The sequence below is a fragment of the Bos javanicus genome, chromosome 10 (assembly GCF_032452875.1).
Source record: "Bos javanicus breed banteng chromosome 10, ARS-OSU_banteng_1.0, whole genome shotgun sequence".
In the NCBI taxonomy this organism is placed as follows: domain Eukaryota; kingdom Metazoa; phylum Chordata; class Mammalia; order Artiodactyla; family Bovidae; genus Bos; species Bos javanicus.
This window is the reverse complement of record NC_083877.1, coordinates 35691382-35704731: the sequence shown is the minus strand read 5'-3', so window position 1 is coordinate 35704731 and position 13350 is coordinate 35691382.

The following is a 13350-nucleotide window of genomic DNA, read 5'->3' as shown; positions in this document are numbered from 1 at the left end:
GAGCTTTGGGAGGTAAAAGGAGGCGCAGCAAAAAGGGTAGTATCGAGTCACTAGAGCCTGGGAGTAGCCCAGGGAGAGACTGGGTGGAGGAACACCTCTGACAGAGAGAAGGACCCCAGTGCTGGGGCTCCTAGAGGAGAAACCCAGCCTTGGCGTGTTACTCCTCCTGCACCACACATTATGCCTAGCTTTTCCTAGACCTTGAGACTCAGCTCTCTATGAAGATCAGGGCGGCCAACCCCTATGGCTGGGAAGTAGAACTCTAAAGACGGTTCTGTTGTCTGCCTGTAGAGCTGTCAATGGGGCCCAGACTGTCTTTGCTGTGTTGGGGGACATGTTTAAAGGAGGAGGCCACTGAACAGGGTGTGAATGGAAGCTGAAAGCTAAGACAGTGGCACAACCTCTTTTCAAAGGGCCAGGTCCTTCTCAGACAACAGTCCCCTACTTCTCCTACCTCACACCCTTATGGAAAGCAATGTCTCTACACCTATAAAAGTAGAACAACACTAAGGGATTTTCCCCCTCTCTGAGCCTCCCAGGACAAAGATTCCTAGCGGTCTCCCCATTACCATCAGGCCAGCCCTACCCCCACATCACAAAATACCCCCTCCCCCTGTCACAGTCTGTCCCTTAGGATGACACCCCCCACCTCTCATCAGAGCCCAGTGGTAGAGGGTAACGGCATAAGTGACCGCTGGAGCTAAGCCACGCCATTCTGGCAGCCTAGAACCAAGACAGAAGAGGGGAAGGGACCCCCGTCAGCAGCTCAGCCTATGGTGACCTTGGCTTCATGCCCACTAATGGGCAGAGATCGAGGCCAAGAGGTTCAGAAAAATGTACCTAGTCAAAGGGAAGGAGACCCAAGTGGCAGGAAGCCTGAGCTCGGCCTAAGAAGTAGTTGCAGGATGAAGATGGAGGACTGGACTTTTCCCCAGTATCTAGTAGTGAAGATCTAATGGCCCTGGGCTGGGATAGTGGGTAAAGAGTTGTCTTTATTTGGGACCCTGGTGGGAGGAATAAAAGGGACCAATGATTGGAGAGGAGGCAGAGTGGTCATGAGAGCCCATTCCAGCCTACCTAGCCTGCCCAGCCTGCCCAGCAGCTGGAGGAATTCTACTCTCAGAGCCTCCCCCATGTGGGTGGCTGTCTTCTTTGCCCCAGGAGGCTCTGGGTGAGCTATGGTTTGGAGACAGGCTGGCGAAAGGCACTTGATGTTCCTCCTATGTCAGCCCCCAATGTACCTCTGTTCTGCATCCCCTTTGTCAGTGCTGGTCAACAAGCCAGCCAAGAAGCCAGGGGCTGCACCATGCCTGTTCTCCAAGGGACATTTTGGTCTTCCTTCTTCACCCCACTTCAGGGACCTCTTCACCTGGGCTTCCTTCCTTTCCAGTCCCAGGTGTGGAAGGGCTCCACCTCTTCCTCTAAACCTTTCCTGAATGAATGCTGCCTCCACCCCATTCCACCAAGGCTGTGCCAAAGCCAGAGGGAACCCTCACCTTTCGTCACCCTGGCACACCCAGCAGCCCAGGGGGTCCCCCACTGAAAAGGATTTGTTGCTTCATCTGGAGAGAGGACTGGATTCATCTGGTCTCCAGAGCCTGGAGGCAGGGACTCTCCCTGCCCCTTCAGACCCATCATGAAGGGTTAACTGCCTCAGAACGGGAGAGCAGTGAGAGGGAGATGCGGAGAGGGAAAACATCCAGGGCTGAGAGAAAACACGCTGCACACCCCTCCCCCACCACGTACGACCAGACTGACAGCCGGGACAGACTGGCTGCTCCGTCATCTCCAGTCCAGCCGCCAGGCACCTCCCCCACTGCCCGCCGCAGTCCCTGCAGACCGCCTGCCCTCGGTTCCAACCACCTGGCACCGGGCAAGGCACCCCACCGAGGCAGCGCAGTCTTTGCAGTGGTGGCGGTAACCACTTTCCCCTCCATTCCACGCCCCGGTCCCATCTTTCCTGAGAGTGGGGCAGCAGCTCCCTTGCATTTCCCCTTCTCCCTCCCCCCGCCCAAGAATGCCTGAACTCTAGGAGTCAGGATCACTAACTGAGCTACCTAGTCCCTCAGCCTCACTGGACAAACTGGAGGTCAAGGTGCCTTGGGGCAGGGATACCAGCACACCATTTAAAAGCGGCCGCAGCACTTGCCCCCCTCCCCCATCATGGAGGGGGGTGTTGGGAAATAAAGGAAGCTGGACTTTTATAGTCCTTTTTATCTGACCCACTCCCTCTTAAAGGGATCGAAACCCCCTCCTTAAAGGGATCTCCAGAAATTATTTGCCCCCAGGCAAATCCACGTGCTGCCGTCTGTTTGGTCTTTACCTGCTGGGGCCCTTTCCCCTAGGGACAGGGGAGATTGTAGTGCTCTCCCTGTGACTCTGAGCTGGAGGGGCAAAGCCTCCCCCGCGCCGCCAAAGAGCCAGGTGTTGAGTGCCTAGCTAGGAAGAGGACCTCTGTTTCCTCTAATGGCACCCACTGCCACAGGATGAGGGGAAGGTCAAGGTGAGGCAGCGGCTCGTGTGAGCCCAGTGTCTGCACAATGAACAAGGGGGGCTGGAGGGGGGGGCTTCCTGCACCAGACCTTGGGGAACACGTCCATGGCGCGGTGTCCAAAACCCCCATCTGTCCAGTGCTAGTCTCCAGATTGCTGGCCAGGGGAGGTCTTTGCAGGCTGCCCTCCCGCCCCCGAAAAAGCTGTTTATTCTTTCTCCTTCCTTCTCACAACTCCCGACTCCCACCCTCTTTAGGGCCCCAGGCCTTCCCCTTGGGGTGCCCTCTCTGCCCCTCATCCAAATTGCCTCCACCAAAGCCCCAACAATTGCAGATCAAACCCCATTTCAGGTTCTTTCCTGTTCTTGTCGCCGAGTCCCGGGGGTTCGTGTCTCCCCCGTGCGCCCTCCAACCCCCCTCCCAGCCAAGGGGGTGGGGGATGGGCAGATCTCGGCTCTTCGGAGCCCAGCCGAGCGGCATCCTCTTCCCACCCCGCTTACTCGGCACCAAGTCCCACCGGTCCCTTGGGGTTCGAGAAGGGTGGATATGAAGCGGGGAGGGGGTTCCGAGGGCACTCCAGACCGAGAGGGAGAGTCGGAAGCAGGCTCCCAATGAAGCCACCCCTCTGCCCCTCCTCCCTTCGCCCGCGGAGGGTCGAGGCTGCCGCCTGAGGGCTTCCCGGGCTCCTAGGACCCGCCTAGGCCCCCACCCGTGCCACTCCCTAGAGGAGAGGCTTCCCCAAGGACCGGAGCTGCGAGCCCTACCCCCCTCCCGCACCTCCCGCAGCTGCTGCAGCCTCCGGCTGAGGTCAGGCTCCACCTCCTTTCTCCGGAGGGAGAGCGCGAGGGTTGTTTGTTGTTGGGGTGTGAGAGGGAGAAGGTTCGAGATCACCTGGCCCAGTGGGCACCGGCCCCGGGAGCGGGAGAGGGAGCGGGGCTGGGTGGGCTGGGTTCTACGGGCGCAGACTGCAGAGGGTCAAAGACTCACCTCACCCACCCCCACCCCGCCGGTTCTGCAAAAGCGGCCCCATCCGTCGTTCTAGTTCTTCCATCTAGCCACCCACTCGCCCTCGCCTCCGCCCAGCCGTCCACCCCTTGAGGGATTCTTGAGGGGCCAAAATGCCCCCACCCAAAGGGCTAGCCCTTGGGTTACCACGAGTAACTAGACCGATTTTTTTTTTTTTTTTTTAATTTTTCTGCTCTCGAGAAGCTTCCAGTCGGGGGCTGAGATGTGTTCGGGGTAGAAGGACAAGTACACAGAAAACAGCTTGACAAACAATTTGTTTGTCTGGAACACGCAGTGGCTGCTAAGGAAGCCAAAGGAGGGGTGCCAAGGTCTCCCCTGGTGTGGCGCTGGGGTGAGGTGCGAGAACGTTCGAGAAGGGGCTAAGCCATGAACAACGTCTTTATGAAGGAGCAGGCATTCTCCACGCAGACCTGCCTTCTGTAGAGGCAAAGTTAGGGACGCCTCGGGCAGGGGTTCTGGCCTGAGCAAAGGCGCAGAGCTGTGAAGTAGGGGGTGAGTCGGAAGTTGAGGCCAGAGAAGCGGCAAGAGCCACGCGGGTTTGTAAGCCCTGCCAGTGGGCTTCCTTCCAAAGCATCGCGTACCGGAGGCTCTTAAAGGGAAGGAAGGTCCTGGTCAGATCTGAGTATGCCAGAGATCTGGAGTAGCAGAGCGGGGTGGGGGTGGGAGTGGTGTGATGTTGTCCCTCTGTTCCCCCCCAGCGCTGGCTTCTCAGAGGGATGTTTTACCTCGGATCTCCCCGCTCCCTTCCAGAAGCACTGGGAGGAAAAGGTCTGCCCTTGGGGAAGAGTCCTCTCTCAACGCGGCTCCCACCGCCCAGCATGGGTTCTACCTTTGTTCCCCCAAAGGGATGGGGAGTGTCCAATGCCTCCATCTCCTCCCTCACCCCTTCAAAGCAGTCCTGCCATTTCCTGGAGCAGCGACGAGACGTCGGCAAGCAGGGAGACCGCCTTTACCCTCCTGCTTGCCACTAGGGACTGGAACTCTCAGGCAGTGGACATTGATGATAAAAACCCTGTTGAGCTGGTTGCATCCTCATCCCAATCCCAGGAGACAGGCATGATCACTGGCACCATTTCACAGATTAGAAAACTGAGGCTTAAAGCAGTTAATGCCTGTCTCATGTGGCACAGGTGAGACTTATACCCCAGTTTGCCCGACTTTCAGGTCAGGGTTGGATCCCCTGGCAGCAGACCACAGCACTGCTTTCTATGAGTCTGGACAGCCATGCTGGGCTGTGTGCCCCTTTGGACCAAGACCATTGCTGGTATTGCCAGACAGAGTATGACAGGGTGGGAGGTATCCGTGAAGCTTTATACTATAGCCCTGCACTTTGTAGCCAGCCTTTCCCCATGACATCTGGAATCAAACTTTACAGGGCTTTTCTTTGGAGTCTCCAGAAAAGTTTGTTCCCAGATCTCCCCGGGCTCTCTACCTCCCGAATCCTTATCCTCAGAGTCTCAAGCCTGACTTCCTGGGAGTGTCTTCTGAAGCTCAGGTGAAGTTCTCCCAAAGCTTAAGAACGCCTTGCTCCCTAATGTCCTGGACTCCTAGAGGCCCCACATTGCCTCCTGCTATGCCTTCCTGACCATCTGCCTCTTTGCCTGGGTCTCAGTGTTGAGACTGTAAGCCCCTGGAAGGCAGGACTGTGGCTTTGACTTCCTCTTTATGGTATCCTGTGTGTCTTGCACACCCTTGGATTCAAGGAAGGATGGCATTCTAGGTCCCTCAGAACCTAGCTCCAGTACAGCCCTTGACCCCTCCCCTTGAACAGATCCACTCAGGGGTCCCAATTTGGCAATCTTTGAGCAGATTTTAGCAGGCAGGAAAGTTCCTTTTGACAAGCTTTTTCTTTCTCACAAGCCTTTTAAAAAAGATTAAAATTAGGAATGAATGCTGAAATGCTTGGAGATTTCAAATAAAAATCCAGATTTATAGTTCCTCTTGGAAAATCAGAAGATCTGGCTACCTTTGGCCCCTATTTCCACTTGCAACAATAGGCTGGTCCCAAGTAGTAAATGCCATCTTTACAGGGCAGGTGTGCTTCAGTGTGCCATGGTCCCACCTTGCCCTCTTCCAGCATTTCTGTGTGGCTGATCCTTGAAAGTCTTCAGGTTGTGATCCTTGCATTGTGACTACAGAGACACAGGCGGGTGTCATGGTCCAGGCCTTTGGAGTATCTGCCTCCCTGGGCCCTGCTGGGAGAGCCTCATTACATCCCGACAGCCTGTTTCTCATAATACCTTTACTGTTTACTGAGCACACTCTAAGACCCATGGACCCAGGTTGCAGATGAAAAGATAATTTCAACGTAGTCCAGAGTGTGTGGACTCTTCTGGTGACTACTTTGAAGAACATGGTGTAATGCTTGGCAAATAGTAGGTGCCTAATAATGTTTGATGAGTTAGTAAATGGGAACTGAATAAATTAATGGAATAGTTCCAAGAAACATGAAATGTCTGTGACGCTCTGGGTCACCTGGGACCTCAGCTTCCTCAGGGTCACTGCTATCAGATCAGGACCCTCATCCACTCAGATGTCAAATGCGAGTATGTTAAGGGGACCCCACTTATGAGGAACCAGAAGACTGTGAACTGGAAATCCAGGGATGTACCCACTGTGATTCCTTGAACTCAGACCTGCAGACTCCTGGGACCATGAGAAAACAGAGATCTGGAATGGACCATGTGCTCCAAAGCCAGGAGACTTACTGAAGGTGTGGGTAGACACTCAGCATGCATTTCTTTCTTTAACCTTTTTGTTTAATATTATTCTCAAATTTACAAATAAATAAGGACACTGAGACCTGTAGAGTCTTAAGTAACAGCTCAAGAGCACACAGGCTTGGAGTGGTTCCAAACCTTTGCTTTTTTAAGGATGGCACTTAGCATAAAGGGTTAACTGAGGTCTCACCCTTTGTGGGTCTAAAACCTTTGCTCTTTCCACATTTCACATAGTGTAGCGATTAAAGTATACAGACTTTTTTAGCCAGACTCCTTGAGTTGGAGTCCTGGCTCTATAGCTTTTTAAAACATGCGAAGTGCTTAGAACAGTGCCTGACCCTCAGTGAATCCCCTCAAAACACTAGCAGTTATGAATCATTCCCCCATCCATCCTGCCATCTGCCCTGTTTCTGTATTGGTATTGGAATGCAGTCCTGCAACCTCTGTTTGCCCCCCGCCCACCCCCAGCCTCGCCCCCTCACTGGTCTCACATGGGGAGCCCCTACTACTTGGTGCTCAGGGCTGTATTCTGTCTGCCCTACTGCAGCGCGCCCCACTCTGGTCTCAGGTGGCTGGGTGCCTCTCTGCTGCATCTGGGGGAGGAGCCAGCTGATTTCCCCGTGGCTTTCCCACTTTACCCTCCCAACACCAGAGCAGTCTCCATGATTACAGCCATCTTCTGCATTTGGAAAGATTTTCCATGGCATTGCTGATCACATCCCCCAAGCCTCCTTCTCCTATAGGCTCTTAGCCATAGCCACGGACCCCTCCCCACCGAGTCTTCTGAAACCTAGAGCAGAGGCAGAATCACTAGTGGCTAATTGCCATCTTCCTTTAACCTCAGTGAACGCACGGGAGCCCAGAATCAGCTCCTCCCAGCAGAGACACCTCCTGGAGAGGTCCCCAAACTAAAGTCTGGGCCACAAGGGCAGTGCTGACCAACCACAGCACCACTGATACTTGGCGCCAGTGGACCTGGAACGTGATGGCAATTATATCGCGTCTGACTTGGACAGCCTCCCCTCCACACAGCAAAGAAGAGTCCCTCTGAAACGGGAGAATCCAGCTGAGTACATGACCCAAGCAAGAGTGAGCCAGAGAGTAAGTAGTGAGGCAGGTGACAGACTCAGGCATGAGGTCTGACAAGCACTTCCCCTGATTTGGGAATATTATCCTAAATTTTAAACATCTTATGAGGGGATTTGCAAAAATCATGATTGGTTATATGGGCAACTCTTCTTTACTGAAATGCATATGGGGAAATCAACAACTTTCATTTTCATTTATTTCTCTCTGTTGGAGGGTGTTCTGTAGTGACAGATAACATTTTCGGAGAGATTCCATGAGCTAAGTTCTTTATATACTCTCTTCCAATCTTCAGCCAGTCTTATGAAACAGAAAGATATTATTCCCATTTTACTGATGAAGAAACTGAGGCAGAGAGGTTTGATAGCTTGCCCAGAATCACACAGTTAATAAGTAGCAGAGTCAGGAGTCAAATCCCAGCCTTGTCACTTTTAATTGTTCCTTCATCTCTTGTTCCTAAAAGAGGTTTTCCAAACAATTCCCTATTCTTGTATTTTCCAAATGTCTGTTAGCAACTAGTTTGAATTTTACACATGAAGTTGCTGTGAGCAACATTCATCTCACTATTAGACTGGGAGGCAAAATGTTGTGAGTGTATTATCATATTTCTTTATAAAAAGAATATTCCTTTTGCAAAGCCTTAGCAAAAATACCCTTTCCTTGCCCTCTGCACTCATTTTGACACTGAAATAATGTTCTCTTTCAAGGACATCAGATACACCTTAACCAGCTTCCAACTACAGGCGAACCCAGCAGTCTCTGTGTTTCAGGAACCCGCGAGTCATCCTTGGCACCTCCCTCTCCCTTTTCAGCCACCATCCATATCTAATCTGTCACCACAACCTGATTGTCATTTACCTCCACTCCTTGCACCTCCTCCCCACCCCAGCGACAGCAGCCATGGCATCTGCTCAGACCAACCCCATCCCCCCACCCAATCCCGCAGCCTGTTCTCCACACAGCAGCTGGAGGGATCTTTCCAAACGGATCACATCGCCTTCTTCTCCTGCTTAAACCCTTCTATGGTTCCTGCTAGCTGTCAGGATAAAATCCGAATCTGGAACAGAAAAGTGAGGCTGCTCCAGCTGGGAAGCTCTCTGATCCCTACCCCCATACCTCTTCCAGCTGTACCCCTGAACCCGCAATGCTCCCCTCACACCAAACCTTGCTGGGCCACTGAGGGTAAGGCCTGGGGTGAAGACCATGCCTGCACTGGGTCTTACTGTTTCCCCTCAGCTTGGCAGGGTACCTGCACACACTAGTTCTCAGTAGCAGTTACTGAATGATGAATGAATAAATGAATGGCAGAAAAAGCAAGCCTTTACCTGTGCTGCAGCAGCAGCTCTGCGGTCTGCCTGCTTTGCCAGGTGGTCACAGTGCTGGACTTTCATTTCAGCTTAGAAAACTCTCTCCTGTAGCCACACTGCGTGCCAGGCCCTGCTCCTGGCCTTACACTCTCTCCTCCCAGCCTGGTTTCCTGTATGCGGGAGTAATTGTGATGTTACCTTGGCCTCTAAGTTTCCAGTGTATGTGGGTTTTATGATTTGTGTATATTCTTCCTATAAAATTTTCTGATGATTAATTCAGTGCTTGGGTTACAATACCTGTGGGTTCCACAGGGAAGTCTCTTCGAAATCTGGAGACAAAAACGTTATGGTGCTGGCTTTGGCAGTCCAGATGGCTTCGCAGAGAAGTTAGAATCTGTGGCCCCAGAATCCTGCTCTTTTAGCTGCTACTTAAAAGATTGGAGAACTCAGTTCAAGGCAAAGCCTTGGGATTCCTCTGCCCTCTTCTGCCCCTCCTCTTGCAAGTCCACTCTGGATGTTTTAGTTAAATGTGACTTCATTTAAATGAGCTTGGTGGAGGTTGACAGGAAGAGAGGTGGTCCCCTCCTGCAGCCCCCCAAGGAAGGCATTCATTATGCAAGTATTTAATGGTGGGTACCTCTGTTAAGCCAGGCTCAGTGCTGGGGATTCAGCAGCAAACCAGATACTAATATTTGGATGAGCAGTGCTCATGCTGGGTCTTAAGGAATGGATAACAGTAGAACCCACTGGGGGGACTTCCCTGGTGGTCCAGCGGTTAAGAGTCCGCCTGCCAGTCTGGGGGACACAGGTTTGATCCCTGGACTGGGACTACCCCACGTGCTGTGAAGCAACTAAACCAGTGTGCTGTAACTACTGAAGCCAACGTGCCTAGAGCCTGTGCTTTGCAACAAGAGATGCCACTGAAATGAGAAACCTGAGCAGTGCAGCTAGGGAATAGCACCTGCTCGCCGCAACTGGAGAAAGCCCGCAAGCAGCAACGAAGAGTGCTGCCAAAAATAATAATGATAAAAAATAAAATAAAATATACTTTGAAAAAGAAATAATTGGGGTGATTAAGTGCTTATCAGTGTTTTCACATCTATCTCCCCAAGTAGACTGCAAACTCCTTTGGCCCCATAACTGTTCCTTGCCTTTGAATCCTGGCACCCCTAAATGAAGGTTGTTTTTCATTGACCTGGAGATTCGGGAGATGGAGAGGTGGGTCACTCAAGTGTTCTGAGCCTGGGGTGCCAGGCTGAGGGGCAGGACGAGACTGGATAAACTGGTCCATCCACCAACAGATGCTGGGACTGGGTGGTGGACCCCAGGAAACCCTTGCAAGACTCTGAGGTGCAGAGTGATGGAGTTTCCATGAGGCTGCAGGGAAATGAGTTGACTGGCTTTTCCTGGTGATTGGGCAGGCTGGGGTGGCAAGGAGTGGTGAGAAGGGGCAGATCAGAGAATCTAGTGAGGAAGAAAAATGGCTGAGCCACTTGGGGCTCCCATCCTCAGAGCAGAGGGGAACGTGGAAGTTTAAGGAATGCAGAATATGGGATACTATTTTTAAAAAATATTTATTTATTTGGCTGTGCCTCGTCGTAGTTCCAGCACATGGGATCTTTAGAGTTGTAGTGTGCAAAGTCTTGGTTGTGGCATGTGGGATCTAGTTCCCTGACCAGGGATTGAACTCAGGCCCTCTGCCTTGCAAGCACAGTCTTAGCCACTGAACTAGCAGGGAAGTCCCAAATATGGGATACTCTGAGGCACCTCCAGGGCATCTTCAGGGCACAGGAGTCCAGGATATGAGTCTCTAGTCCACTTGGAAGTTTGGATGATCAGGTGGGGAGGGCCAAAAAATTGCAGCATGAAACTCTGAAAGGACCCTACGAATCAGTGAATGGGGCTTAGGAGTATGTGTGGCAGGGTTTCAAGCACCGGGGCATCCTGCATAGGAGAAGACAAGAGCGGTCCCAGTTGCTTTCCAGTGAGGACTTCATCTTCCTTCTCTCTGGAGCCAGGCAGCCTCCCAGGAAAGGAGGGTGTGCGGGCAGGTGGAGATCCCAACGGCCCTCTTCTCAGCCTTGCAGGACCTACCACAAAGTGTACTGTGCCCAGAGGCAGCCAGGAGATGGGGGCAGGAAGAGGTAGTGAGAGGGGCCAGCTCTTGCTGGATCTACACATCTAGGTGGTGATTCTTTAACGGAAACTGTTAACTGCTAGCTCTGGACCTTGGAAGTAGCCTCAGCATTGCAGAGCAGATCCCCGCTCTCCCCAGCCAGTGCAGTCATACAAAATTCACATCCCTGCAGTCTTCATGAACAACCTTGCAATGGCCCCAACCCCAGCCTTTCACTCTGGGCCAACAGCAGGAGTCTGGAAAGAAAGAAAGGGCTGGGTAGGCTGCAGCCCAGTTAGGAAGGATGTAAGGTCTCACATCCCTAGCCTCTTCTCATTCCCGAGTCCTCCTCCCCTGATTTTAGATCTTAATTCATCTTACAATACATTTAAGTAAATCATTTTACTTTAGCAAGTAAAAGGACCTACTGTATAGCCAACCTTGCCCAACATGGCAGCATCAGGCAAGGTACACAGGTATGGACAGAAACTTTGCTACTCTGTTCCCATAAATAGAACCAGCATTTGGGATGGGTCCTGGATTGCCCTGAAAATATTCAGCTTTGCAGAGGCTGCCTCCTGAAACCCAGGCAGATGCACCCCAGGGACTCTCAAGGCAGGCCAGGCAGGTGGCCTCCATTGCAGGGCTTATCTCCCTCGGGCAGCTGCCAGCTCACGCTCCTTGCCTCCATTCCTGTGGCATGTCTAACAGCCTGTCTCTTGGTGAGTGCAGCCATGTGAGCATCTGTATGTGTGCATGTGTGTTTGCCCAGTGGGCACAGGGCATGGGTGTGTTTGGATGGAGATGGGCCTATCTCTGGGGCTCCCTGCATGGCCCTACTTTTCTCTCCTTTCGTCCCTCGGTCTATTGCTGGTGAGGGAAGCCCTCTGTACTTCCTCCATTGAGCCCCTATCCTCTGCAGAGGGAAGATATTGCCTGTGCTGAGATATCCCTAGGCTGGGAATATCATTCCTCTCTCCAAGACCACTCCCACTTACCTGTTTAGCCTGTACTCTTCCATGTCTTCCAGGGTAAAGCTGTATCAGGCTGCCTGGCAGAGTAAGTGGAAATAAAACTGTCCCTCTCTGAGGCTGGTCTGTGCTAATTCAGTGCTGGTCCAGGGCATGGTTCTCAGCTTGTCCATAAAGGTTTGTTGACTATGGCTTATAGGCCTGGGCAGGAAAGCAGTGATGCACACTCTTTTGTTATCTGACTATTCCTTTTGCTGAGAAGAAGCTCATGGTATTGGCCACAGGGCTGGTATGCCACCTCTACCTTGGGTCACTTCTGGTGGCATCACTGTAAAAAATATAGGCATACAACAGCTTTGGAAAACAATTTGGAATTACCTAATAAAGGTGATCATGTATACCTACAACATAGAAATCCCATTCCTGGGAATGTACCTGGAGACTTATACACATAAACTGGGAGACATATACAGAATATTTTAGAATAGCCCCAAACTGGAACCCACCCAAGTGTCCATCAACACAAGAATGGATAATTAAATTGTAGTATTTTCACACAATGGAATATGATACAGGGCAAAAGTGACCAAATTAAAGCTCCACTCATTAATGGGAATGAATCTTTAAAAACTACACAATGATGAGCCAGAGAAGCAAGACAGAAGTATATATTTAGTATGAGTCCCATTGCACAAAGCTTAAACAGATAATCAAAATAATACCATTAAGGGAAACACACAGAGGCAGGAAATCATAAAAGTGAGGAGAGGACTGTCACTAAATTCAGAATCATGAGGCACACAGGCTCCTAAAATACTTAGAATGTTCTCTTCATTGGCCTGGGTGCTGGGTACAAAGGAGTTTGTTGTCGTTTTTCACACTGCATACATACATGTTATATACTTTTCTGTATATGTTCAATACTATATGTTTTATTTAAGGAAAAAAAAAAGGATGGTGTGTGCCCTGACTCTGCCCTCTTTTCACATCCAATCTCTACGCTTGTCTTCAGCTGGCAGAGAGGGGGCGGGGGTCCCTTATCACAGTTCCTTTCTGTTTCTGAGGGGGTCAGAGGACTATGGGAGGTGAGGGCCTTCCCTCTGCAGCTGGGCCCTGCTACTCCAGAGTGGGAAGGCCTGGGGGAAGCAGGGCCAGGAGAGGCCGGCTGGCTCTGCTGTCTCTGCCAACTCTGGGGATTAGGCCAGGGCTCTGGCCCACCTGTTGTTTCACTCATTCAGCATGAACATAGCCACTGAGCACTTACTGTGAGTACTGGGTGCTGTCAGGAGGGTTCAGATAAGTGAGAAATGGTCTTTGACCTCAAAGATCTGTACCGTATACAGAGGTAATCACATATACAAATAACTATGGTATCAATACAGGCAAAATGTGAGCTTAGTATCACATGACCTCTCATTTGCACTTTCAGTAAATGTTTGTTGAACACCTATTATGTGCCAGAAACTGTGCTGGATAGTGAACATAAAAAGGCAGTTCAATCACAACCCTGACCCTTAAGTTCTTAGTCTAATGCATGGGAACAGACACAGACGAGATAACTATGACAGTGGGGAAAGCCCCTGATGTAGAGATGCCCAGGAGAAGCAGGAAGAGGCACCACTCAGGATGGGTG